The following is a 12,078-nucleotide window of genomic DNA, read 5'->3' on the forward strand; positions in this document are numbered from 1 at the left end:
TGTGGAGACATTGTCTCGAGGGAGTGAAACACCCATTCCTCGTCTGGACGGACCACCGTAACCTGGAGTACATCCGGGCAGTGAGGAGGCTGAACCCTCGCCAGGCCAGGTGGGCCCTATTCTTCACCCGGTTTGATTTCACACTGTCATACATTCCGGGTACGAAGAACGTGAAGGCAGACGCACTGTCCCGGCTGTATGATACAGAGGAGAGGCCCAGAGACAATACCCCCATACTGCCAGACTCACGCATTGTGGCGCCAGTAGTATGGGCAATGGACGCGGATATAGAGCAGGCATTACGCACAGATCCATCTCCACCGCAGTGTCCAGCTGGGCTGCAGTACGTGCCTGCGCTTATCCGTGATCGTCTGATCTACTGGGCACACACGTCACCCTCCTCTGGTCACCTAGGTATCGGTCGTACAGTGCGCTGCCTGACCGAAAAGTACTGGTGGCCTACCTTGGCTAAGGACGTGAGGGTGTATGTTTCCTCCTGCTCAGTGTGCACCCAGAGTAAGGCACCTAGGCACCTCCCAGCGGGTAAGTTAAAACCTTTACCAGTTCCACAACGATCATGGTCTCATTTGAGTGTTGATTTTTAAACTGATCTGCCTCTCTATCAAGGGAACACCACCATCCTGGTCGTTGTGGACCGCTTTTCGAAGGCCTGCCGCCTCCTTCCTCTGCCCGGTCTCCCCACGGCTCTGCAAACTGCGGAGGCCCTGTTTACACATGTCTTCCGGCACTACGGGGTACCAGAGGATATAGTGTCTGACCGAGGTCCCCAGTTCACGTCAAGTCTGGAAGGCGTTCATGGAACGTCTGGGAGTCTCGGTCAGCCTGACCTCTGGGTTCCACACTGAGAGTAATGGGCAGGTGGAACGGGTAAATCAGGATGTGGGTAGGTTCCTGAGGTCCTATTGCCAGGACCGGCCGGGGGAGTGGTCGGTGTTCCTGCGATGGGCAGAATATGCCCAGAACTCTCTCCGCCACTCCTCCACTAACCTAACGCCATTTCAGTGTGTTTTAGGTTATCAACCGGTTCTGGCACCGTGGCACCAAAGCCAGACCGAAGCTCCTGCGGTGGATGACTGGTTTCGGAGTGCGGAGGAGATGTGGAACGCTGCCCATGTTCACCTCCAACGCGCCGTGCGTCGTCAGAAGGCCAACGCTGACTGTCACCGCAGTGAGGCCCCCGTCTTTGTACCGGGGGATCGGGTCTGGCTGTCGACCCGGAATCTGCCCCTCCGCCTGCCCTGCCGGAAGCTGAGCCCGTGGTTTGTAGGGCCGTTCAAAGTCCTGAGGAGAATCAATGAGGCCACATATAGGTTATTACTCCCCCCCGATTACCGTGTTAACCCCTTGTTTCATGTGTCTCTCCTCAGGCCGGTGGTGGCTGGTCCGCTCCAGGAGTCTGAGGTGCGGGAGGTCCCTCCACCTCCTTTAGACATCGAGGGGGCGCCGGCGTACTCTGTCCGTTCAATACTGGATTCGAGGTGCCAGGTGGGGGCCTTCAGTACCTCGTGGAGTGGGAAGGGTACGGTCCGGAGGAACAGTGCTGGGTCCCGGTGAGGGATATCCTCGATCCCTCTCTGTTGATGGACTTCCATCGTCGCCATCCGATTCGCCCTGCTCCGCGTCCTCCTGTCCGTCCCCAAGGCCGGTGCCGGCGCGCTGCTGTAGCTGCGCGTCAATGGAGGGGTACTGTCACGAATTCAGCCGAGGCGGCCCCTCCTCCTTGCTCGGGCAGGTTTCGGCGTTCGTCGTCACCGGCTTACTAGCCACTACCACTCCATTTATCATCACTCCATTTGTCTTGTCTTGTCAATCACACACACCTGGTACTCATTCCCTCATTAGTCTGTGTATAAGTGTTCCCTCTGCCCCCTTGTCCTTTGTGAGTGATTGTTCATTGTGAGAGTGAGAAGCTCGCACACTGTTTATAGATTTTCTATTGTGTTATTGACTGTACGTTTTGTTTATTCCATATGTAACTCTGTGTTGTTGTTGTTTTTAATCGCACTGCTTTGCTTTATCTTGGCCAGGTCGCAGTTGTAAATGAGAACTTGTTCTCAACTGGCTTACCTGGTTAAATAAAGGTTAAATAAATCAAATAAATACATTCTCAATTTCTTTCTTAGGTTTTTGCATTATTCATCAAACCATGTCATTGTTGTTAATTTTCTTAGGTTGCCTGCTTGACATTTTTAGATTTGATAGGGAAGCTGAAAGGTCAAATATACTGTTTAGGCTTTCTACTGCCAAGTTTACACCTTCACTATTACAGTGAAATGTTTTGTCCAGGAAGTTGTCTAAAAGGGATTGAATTTGTTGTTGCCTAATAGTTTGTTGGAAGGTTTCTACACTACTTTCCTTCCCTCTATTGCATTTCTTAATATTGTGCAGTCCCTTTGGCTTTGATGCCTCATGATTGAGTATTGCTCTGTTAAGGTAGACTGTGATATGATAGGGGTGTTACCGGGCTGACTGTGAACGCTCTGAGAGACTGGGTTGAGGTCAGTGATAAAGTAATCTACAGCGCTACTGCCAAGGGATGAGCTGTAGGTGTACCTACCATAGGAGGTTGACTATGTACCATTGACTATGTACAGACCCAGCCTGCGACAGATCTGCAGGATGTGTGACCCATTTGTGACTCGTTTCAGGAAACTAGGCGTATGTCGCGCGTCACTACTTCAGAGGAGCGGCATTTGAACGTAAACTTTTTTGGCAGAAATACCATCTGGAACGTGAACTTTCATGTGCCTTAATAATGGTATGCCATTTGTAAATATGAATACAATTGTTAAATTACGAGCTTAGTCGGTTTAGCCATGGAAAAAGACAGCAACATTAGTGGGGGTTGGGCCTGTTGCTCTGCTCACGGCCTGAGCATATGTGCGGCTGTCATGTTGAGGTCCTTGTTGCACAGGCGGGGGGCATGGGGGGGTCAGAAGGGGTATAGGTCTGATCTGGGGGAACCTTAGGGTGTGGCCAGGGTCTGGGAGGGTGTCTCGCTGGTCTGGGCGGGATGTCCGTTGCTCTGTTGCTCCTGTGTGAGGTGCTGGGGCTGCGATTGTGGGTGACGTATTTCAGGGTCCTGGCAAAAGTTGAGATTGCTGCCTTGTAGAGGTGGACCTGGTCGTAAAGGCTGGAGTGGTGGGCCAGGTAGACATTAGGTTTTGAGACACAGCCCCGGGAAATGCTTGCGTTCACCCGCTGTATGGTGGCAAGGTGAATGTATTTTCGTGGTAGCAGGGTGCAGATAACCATTTGTGCGTTGGGGAAAGTGGAAGAAGCTTTTTCAATCACTCCCTTGAGTGCTGTGGCCACCCTTTCCTGCTGGGCCCTCAGGTTGTTTGTGCCCGTGTGAATTATAGTGTGGCTGGGGGAACCTAGTCTGTCCTCTGGCAACAGCTCCAGGGCATGCCTAGTGTTTGGGCACTAGAGTTTAGCCACTTTGTGTTTGGAAAAAAGGTTATTCTCTTAAATGTATTTGCCATTTGAGTCAATGAGGAGCACAATTTCTGGCTTTTGTGTGTCCTCCATTTTTTAATTTTTTTTAATAATTTTTTTGTAATTTAGCAGACGCTCTTATCCAGAGCGACTTACAGGAGCAATTACGGTTAAGTGCCTTGCTTAAGGGCACATCGACAGATTTTTCACCTAGTCAGCTCGGGGATTAGAACCAGCAACCTTTCGGTTACTGGCACTACGCTCTTAACCACTAAGCTACCTGCCGCCCCGGACGTGTGGGGGTTGTCAGTAGAGCTATCAGGGGAGCTGACAGGTGGGCTGTTAGGAGGGGGTGGGGTCTGTTTGGTTGGTGGGTCCTGTGTTGTCTGTCCCATTGTGGTGTTGAGGTTGTGGTCTGGGTCTGAGGTGGGCTGTTCTGCTGGCTTCTCTGGGGGAGTGTCCTGCTCTCTGTTACACCTCAGCTTTTCACCTCCTCCTTCACTGCTGATAGCTGTGCCATGTTTTTCTCTCCCTCTTCCTTCACTGCATTTAGCTGTGCCATGTGTTCCTCTCTCTCCTCCTTAAGTTCTCTCACCTCAGTCTGGAGTGCAGCCAGCTCTCTCAGACCGCCGTCCATCTCCACCTTCCGCCCTCCGGATCTTGTTGGGGGGGTGTTGTTGTCTCTCGCTCTCTCTCGTTATATTTCACAATGGCCTGACACATTCCTGAACAGAACTCTCCTCTCTGCCCCTTCAGTGAGCACACACATACACACAAGCAATTGCATTCAGTTACTGTTCGATTGAACGTTAGAATTGGCAAAATGAGTGACCTAAGCAACGTTGAGCGTGGTATGATCATCGGTGCCAGTATCTCAGAAACGGCCGGCCTCCTGGGCTTTTCAGCAAGTCAGTGTCCAGGGTTTACAGAGAATGGTGCGACAAACAAATCACATCCAGTCAGTGGCAGTCTTGTTGGTGAGAGATCGAAGGAGGATGGCAAGAATCGTGCAAGCTAACAGGTGGGCCACAAACAGGCAGGCAAATAACGGCACAGTACAACATTGGTGTGCAGAACAGCATCTCAGAACTCACAACTTGTCGGTCCTTGTCACGGATGGGCTATTGCAGCAGATGACCACACCGGGTTCCACTCCTATCAGCTAAAAACAAGAAGAAGCATCTCCAGTGGGCACGCGATCACCAACACTGGACAATTGAGGAGTGGAAAAATATTGCCTGGTCCGATGAATCCCAGTTCCTGTTGCTTCATGCTGATGGCAGAGTCAGGATTTGGCATAAGCAGCATGAGTTCATGGCCCCATCCTGCCTGGTGTCAGCCGTACAGGCTGGTGGCAGTGGTGTAATGGTGTGGGGAATGTTTTCATGGCACACGTTAGGTCCCTTGATACCAATTGAGCAATGTTTCCATGACCCAAAGAATTCAGGCTGTTCTGGAGGCAAAGGAGGGTCCTGGTACTAGATGGGTGTACCTAATAAACTGTCCACTGAGTGTATATATGTATTAAAATAGGGTAGAGCTGGGTGATAAATTGCCTGAATTGATGCGATAACGATAAATAGAACTATACGTTTATAACATTCATGTGCACTACAGTTTTTTTTTAATGATCCTTTAAACCACTACAACTAGGGTTGGGTGTTATACTGTATATAACCGTATCCCAGGGTATTTGGAAATACCCTTGGTATGATTTTCCAATACCGTAAAAAAAAAAAGGACTTGTGCACTAGGTAATAGATAAAACAGATCGCGTTCATTATTTCGCCTGTTAGATAAATTTTCATTATGTTGTTTACCGGTAGGCCTACTAGTTTCCCAAAACAGCTGTTTGAGCTGTTTGTTTACAAAGAAACACAACGAGCAAAACGTGAGATGAGTCACTCCTGCTGCAGCGCAACTTAACACTAGAACCGCCATAAGCCAACAGCCACTGATGTTTGATTTTGTAAAAAAAAAAATATTAAATCAGAAAAAAAAAATAAAAAATCCAGCTATGTCCTGCTCCTTCCCTGACTTTAAATAAATGCTTGTATTTTACACTGCTCATTGAATTTTAAAATCACAAACAGAAAAGTATTTAGAGCCTTTTTACCGCTTTTTTTCACACCTATTCCCAACTTAACCCGCCAAGACAATGTGCTGTAGGACGTTGGTACCCAGCCAGGCGCCAATGTGTCTCAATATCCTCACTGAATGAATGACAAATGGATGAATGGGCGATAATTATGCCCCTTACTTCACAACTGAATTTAAATTAGGCCTAACTGAATGATAAGGAGGGTGAAGAGGTTTATTTCATTTAGAACAACAATAGCGTAATGATGAGTTTGTGTTATGCCTATTTATCGGCAGCAAATAATTGGACCGCGTGCCTTGTGGGTTGATACAATTCTCTTTTACGTTTTACTTTGTAAAAATAAGCTGTTAAGGGACTGTTTTATTTACTATAACTGTATTACTAATCACATTTATTGTAAGGGAAATTAATGGTGGAAAAACGATTGGAACCATTTCCCTGTTTGACTGCTAGGTTTTATGGGTATTATGACTCGTACTGTGGTACTCTATACAGTGTCCGATACAATCAACAAATAACTGTTTTATATCTTGTCATTAATATATTTCCACTCATATTTATTTAAGCAATTCATCTTTTACAATTGTTCATGCACTGGTTCATGCACAAATAAAGTTGATCAAATGGATTACACTGTAATGCTTTTATTGCAAGGGAAACGAAAATAGGCTATAGGCCTATGTTTTTTATAGGACTTTGTAGAATTATACAAAACATATCCTTGACTCTATCTAAACAAATAACTATTGTTGTTATTTTTTATTGATATAATTTCCACTAATATTTCTTCAAGCAATTAATCCTTTACAATCGTTTATGCACTATATATCAAGCGCTGGTGCTTATGTTTGCGCACCTTGCAGGTTGATTTGCATCGGATGCATATGCTAAATGGGACGCCCAGCAACGTTCTCTAGCAGGTACTTATAGGCTGAAAGGCCAGGCAGTTCTAGTGTTAAGTGAGGTGATCAAGTTACCCTTGTATGAAATTCACTAGGCTACTAATGTTTGCCAGCTCTATGTCTTATAACTATTAAGTTAAATATCTAAGATAAATTCTCTCCAGCTGGGTTTTACTAACTTGCTAACGTTAGCTAAGTGGCTAACATTAGCTTGCAAGATAAAGCTTCTTGGTAACAGCAGCAGAGACAACCCCCTTCTGGATTAAGAGCACTGTTGTCTAATATATGTATTGTGTGTGCCGCAAACTGCGTTTTGCGATAGCAACTTGCATAACTTTATGAGCTGGGTTGTCCGTCTTAGTAAATGTTCACATGCGCTCGTTAGCATTTACCTTGCATCCACTATAGGAATTGCTTAGTACTTGTTAGCAATTTGTTAGCATTCTGGTAACTGACATTCTTTTTTAAATGTATTATTATTTAAATAAATAGCCGGTGATACTGTATATCCCGAGATGCCACAGACACAGTATGAAGGAATGTAAATCTGGATACCGCCCAACCCTAACTACTACTAGTTTAATTGTTGTAAGTCGCTTTGGATAAAAGCGTCTGCTAAATGGCATATTATTATTATTATTATTGTAGCCATCAATTGTTTCATTAACAATCACCCATATTAGCAAACTTATTTCATTTCAAACTTCACATTTCCTCTAGTATAGGCTACTGCAAAATGCCTGCGATAAGTGATCGGTATGGTCGGTGTCGGTACATTTTGGTTTATCGTCCCAGCTGTAAAATAGGATACAATGCAGAGGATGGGCTGAATTTGCATTTATTGATACAGAAAGGTTTTAAGGCCCTGTGTGAACCTCCAGCCTAGCCCAGGAAGGAGGAAACCCTGAGAATTACTCAGGAAGAGAAATGGTGAAAGAGGCCAGATGTGAATGGTGACATCCTTCTCAGTAATGTGCAACCCCCGCAAGCATGATAACACGCTTGTTGTTATAATGAGAGCATTACAACAGTCTCTAAAGACTGATTAGAAGATAAGTAGATTATTACCCAACACCCTGTCAAAACATATCGTAGAGAAAATGTGCACTTCAAAACCTGATTCCTCTGCCTCTGCTAACTATCCTGTGATAGTCTATGTGTTGAGAACACATTTAGTATTCTCAAGTCATGTGAAAGTGATTACTGAGTAATAAGCACTTGATAAGTGAGTAATTGCACTTCTGAATATCTTTGTGAATGTTTTCTGTGGGAAGATATGTTCAGTGTGTGAGTGTAGAAAGTTGTGAAGAGGTTGAGGGACTAGAGAGAACAGATGCTACTAAAGGACAAGGACACTAGCTGGGACCTGCTGGAAGTAACATCACAAAGGAAGTGAGGACACACAGGAAGTGAGATCACACAGGCTATAATCAGAGCTGGAGAAAGAAGGAGAGGAGTGAACCAATAAGCAGCCTGGAAATAATGATTTGTTAAGAGGGAGCATAATCACAAACACACATCCTGTCAAACAGGAAGCAACACTATATAATTAATTAGAGTTGTTTTGGTTTGAATACTGAATGGCTGCTCGAATGGTTGGTGTTGACACTAACAACCAGCCAGGCTCTTTCCAATGCTTGCCTCACTACTGATGCTTTCCTCAACTACAGTAGACGGCTGTGTTTCCAGACATGCTCCAGGGCCCATATTCAAAAACCGTAGGAGTGCTGATCTAGTATCAGTTCCCCCCGTCCATATAATCTTATTGATAATGATCTAAAATGCAAAACTTATCCTATATCAGCATTTATAATCTGAGACACTTCATGAACACGGACTTATGAATACGGTCTCCCTCTTTCTAACGGAGTAAGCCTGTATTTATCCATGTTAGCCCCATTGACAGGAGGTTTAATACAGCTCAACACTTCACCCAGGAGGTCATCATCTCCAGTGAAGGTCTTACTGGGAAGACTGGTTCCGGTTGTCTCCAGCTGCACATACTGACTTTTCAGGGTAAAAGGTCATGACATCTGCTCTCTCCCAACCCAGATCACCGTCCTGTCAGTGTTTGACAGACAGGTTGCTACTGGAGAACACACTCATCTCCCTCGACCTCCTCCCCTTCTTCAATCTCTTCATCTCACAGTGTTAAGACAGTGGCAGAGATCACTCTGGGGGATCAGTACCTGTTCTAACAATGGGACTGGGTTAGAGAAACCACACTGCTAAATGTTTTAAAAGACTCATGCATGCACACGCACAGGAGTCATTTCAGGTCCTCATGCCTATTTCCTGTCCTCACACACTCTGGAGGCCTGTATAATCAGATTTATTACAGCAACTCCCTCCATCAATACTTAATCACCATGAATGATGCCCGGTCTGTAGTACATCTAATCCTGTTAATGAACAAAGACACACTCTCTCTCTCACACACACACACACACGCACACACACACACACACAGGCAATAGGAGAGTGTGTTAAAGCATAGTATCATGTACTGATTCATGATCCCAGTCTCTGGCAGTTTATAGTATCACACTAAGCAAAAAAGTTGCATGCAAAAACACAGACAGACAAGCTAACACGCACACACACGGACACACTTCAGTCTGAGGCTTTAGCCTCCATAATGAAATGTGGAGCACAGCCATGTTTTGACAAGGTCTATCATCAATCTCCTCTCATCTCTCGCTCTCCTGCACTTAGTCCCTTTCTTTAACCCTTGCCACTTACACCCTCACACTTCTCATGTTTGGATGGTATCCATTGATGACATACATTTATGTACAGTGATCAAAAATGTCTTATTTTTGCACACTAACTCAATGCTATGTGTCTGAGCAAACAAACAAAGAAATATCTGTCTGCCAGTTTATGAATGTATTTTTGCTGGCTGTGCATGCATGAACTGTATGGGCATGTATGTGTGTGCACGCAACAGTGTATATGTGCAAGAGTGTGTGTGTATGAGTGGCGTGTTAATCGCCATGGTGCTCAGATTCCTGCGGGCTGCTCGTAGGGGCTTTAAATTGCTTTATGCATGCTGCGACATGTTTGTTGTAAGACATTAGGCAGTGCATCCAGGCCAAGTGTGTGTGTGTGTGTGTGTGTGTGTGTTGTGGGGGGGTATCTGATGATGGAGGGATCTGATGATGGATGAGATTGGATTAGCAGAGAGAAGCTGCATACAGCCCAGCGCTCAACCGTACTTTACAACTCTATCTCTGTAATACACACTGTGTTACTAAAGACACGTTACAGCCTTGTCAAAGCACACTGCACATTCACTATGCACCTACATACTTCACGGCTCGTTCAGAAAATTCTACATACTCGCTAGTCGCTATAAACACACACTTTACAGCTCAATCACAGTGCAATACACACACAGTCTTTCCAGCTCTTTCAGTGCAAAACACAAACACACACACACTGGAGAAAGAACTGTAAAGCTCGAATCAGGCCATCTGTGAATGCTCTCAGAGTGGGGATTCTCCCAGATGGCAGAGAGCCTAACACCTCCTTATTCTAATACACCACACATATCCATAGTGTGTCTATAAACCTGTATCTCTACATGTAAGTATCTGTATGCTCAGAACATATGTCTGCCTATTAGTATACATGTGTAAATCTGTATTTACGATATAGTGAGAGCGGAAGAGAGAGAAAGACAGACGTAAAGTTTGGATCTGTAATTGTTGACTGCCTTTGTGTTTTCTCCTTTCTCCTGCCTCTCTCTCACTCAACACCACTATTTGTCTTTAATTATTTGAGGATGGTGTGTGCTTTGAAGGAAAGCGGCATGGGAGAGGGGGGTACGAAGACTACCTAAAAGTGGGGGAGAAGTGAGGGAGGGAGTGAGAGAAGGGAGGGACATAATTTGCCAAATGAGGTGCTGTAATAAAAAGCCAGAATACCAATTGGCCTACTACCATTTCCCACTGCCATAATGGCGTCCACATGCTTCCCAATCCGAAACCTTTCTGAACAGTTTGTGCATATATTATGTCAACTTTTTGTGAAGTCTTTGTTCGTTTTGGTCTTCGGCAAGGGTTCTTTCGGCTGTTCGTGCACACAAAATGTTTTCTTGAGGCAAGCCGAAGTCGGTAGCTGAAGTCTACACCCCTTTGTCAGTGATTGGTCAACAGTGTTAGTTGTCATTCCATTTTTTCACTTGAGAAATACTGCACCAAACATCTTAGTTAGATATACAATTGCTTGACTAAGATCTCCTCTGCAAAAACTTCAAAATGAATGACATTACTTAAGTTATCTTAGATTCATTCAGACTCTTTTGAGGAGTCTCAAGATGGACGAACAGTATTATTGCGGCTTTTTAAAATATTTTTTTAAAGCAAAGGTCTTGTAAGGGAGTATGCGACCACACTCGTTCGGTTCGCCTAGCCGAGTTCAGCTAAGCGCCAGCAGAACAAAAGCATGCTGACACCTTAAGAGTGCTTACTCACTACATACACACTGTATATAGAAATGACTCACATCAACTAACATAAACTGTTGAACATTTATACAGATCACACACACACACACACACACACTTGTTGTTTTAGTTATTTATAGACCAGCAGTACATGGAGCAGTACTGCCTGGTCATGGCCATGTTAAGGTAAATTCACACACTACGGAGACAGAAGGCACGGAGCACAGCGCAGTGTTGCAATGTCATTTTGTCGTCACAAAGGGGGCGTCTCCTTGTAATATGCTCCGGCATTCAACGTACTTTTGTACTATCTGAAAGTTGAGACGCACCGTATCATTCCTTCTGCAGCTGTGGGGGCAGTGTTGTCAATTGGTTCCTTGAGCTGATCTATAGGCTATATAGGCTAATAATCAACGTTTTTGCATTGATAACCAAATATAAATCTCAGCGACTGTTCAAACAGTAAACCAAACAACAAAAAGGTATTTTGTTTAGAAGTAATAACTAGTGATTCCAGGCTATTGTGAAATCTCCATGACCAAAACATGATGACCTATTTTTAGCTGATATCGGAATGAATACACAAGCAGCATATCAAACTGGGATAATGTTTTAGGTTACACCAGCAAGTATACGAATATTTGCCAGAGCATATTTTTTCATTATAAATCTGATTACTTCACATAGAGATGTGGGAAGCTAAAAAGGCCATCTAGCTTGCTATGTTTTTAGCCAGGCTAAAGCCAGCTAGCCAGGCTACCAGCTAGCTACTACTAGCAAAGGCAGGCAACTCTTCCTTGCTTTCACAAAATGATTATTATTTATTTTTTTACAAATATATCGTCCCCTTGTGAATGGGAGTGGGACCGGTGAGGATATCATGCTCCAAAAATCCCACTCCACCCACGTAGATCAACGGAGTGAAGCTTGCAGTAACCTTTATTTCAAGCACAAATCCAGGAAGTAGTAACACCCTAACCGGTTCCTAGCCCTACTAAGGCCATGAACTTTCCTCATGGACACACCGCTATGATCTATGACTCTCCCCCTCTCTCCCTCCCTCCCTCCCTGCTATAAAGAAAGACATCTAGATAGCTCTACTTCCTCAGTCCTATCCTCAGCCAATCAGCAGCAGTCTCACTGGGGTGTGCTCTCTGAATAAATGG

At 44.9% G+C, this 12,078-nt stretch overlaps 1 protein-coding gene across 4 annotated transcripts in view; it reads right to left on the minus strand.

Annotated features, from left to right (window-relative positions):
• LOC121553610 (echinoderm microtubule-associated protein-like 4) overlaps positions 1–12,078 on the minus strand; it is a 103,329-nt gene that overhangs the window by 51,566 nt on the left and 39,685 nt on the right. The window lies entirely within an intron of this gene.

Source organism: Coregonus clupeaformis, chromosome 37 (assembly GCF_020615455.1).
Source record: "Coregonus clupeaformis isolate EN_2021a chromosome 37, ASM2061545v1, whole genome shotgun sequence".
Classification (NCBI taxonomy): Eukaryota; Metazoa; Chordata; class Actinopteri; order Salmoniformes; family Salmonidae; genus Coregonus; species Coregonus clupeaformis.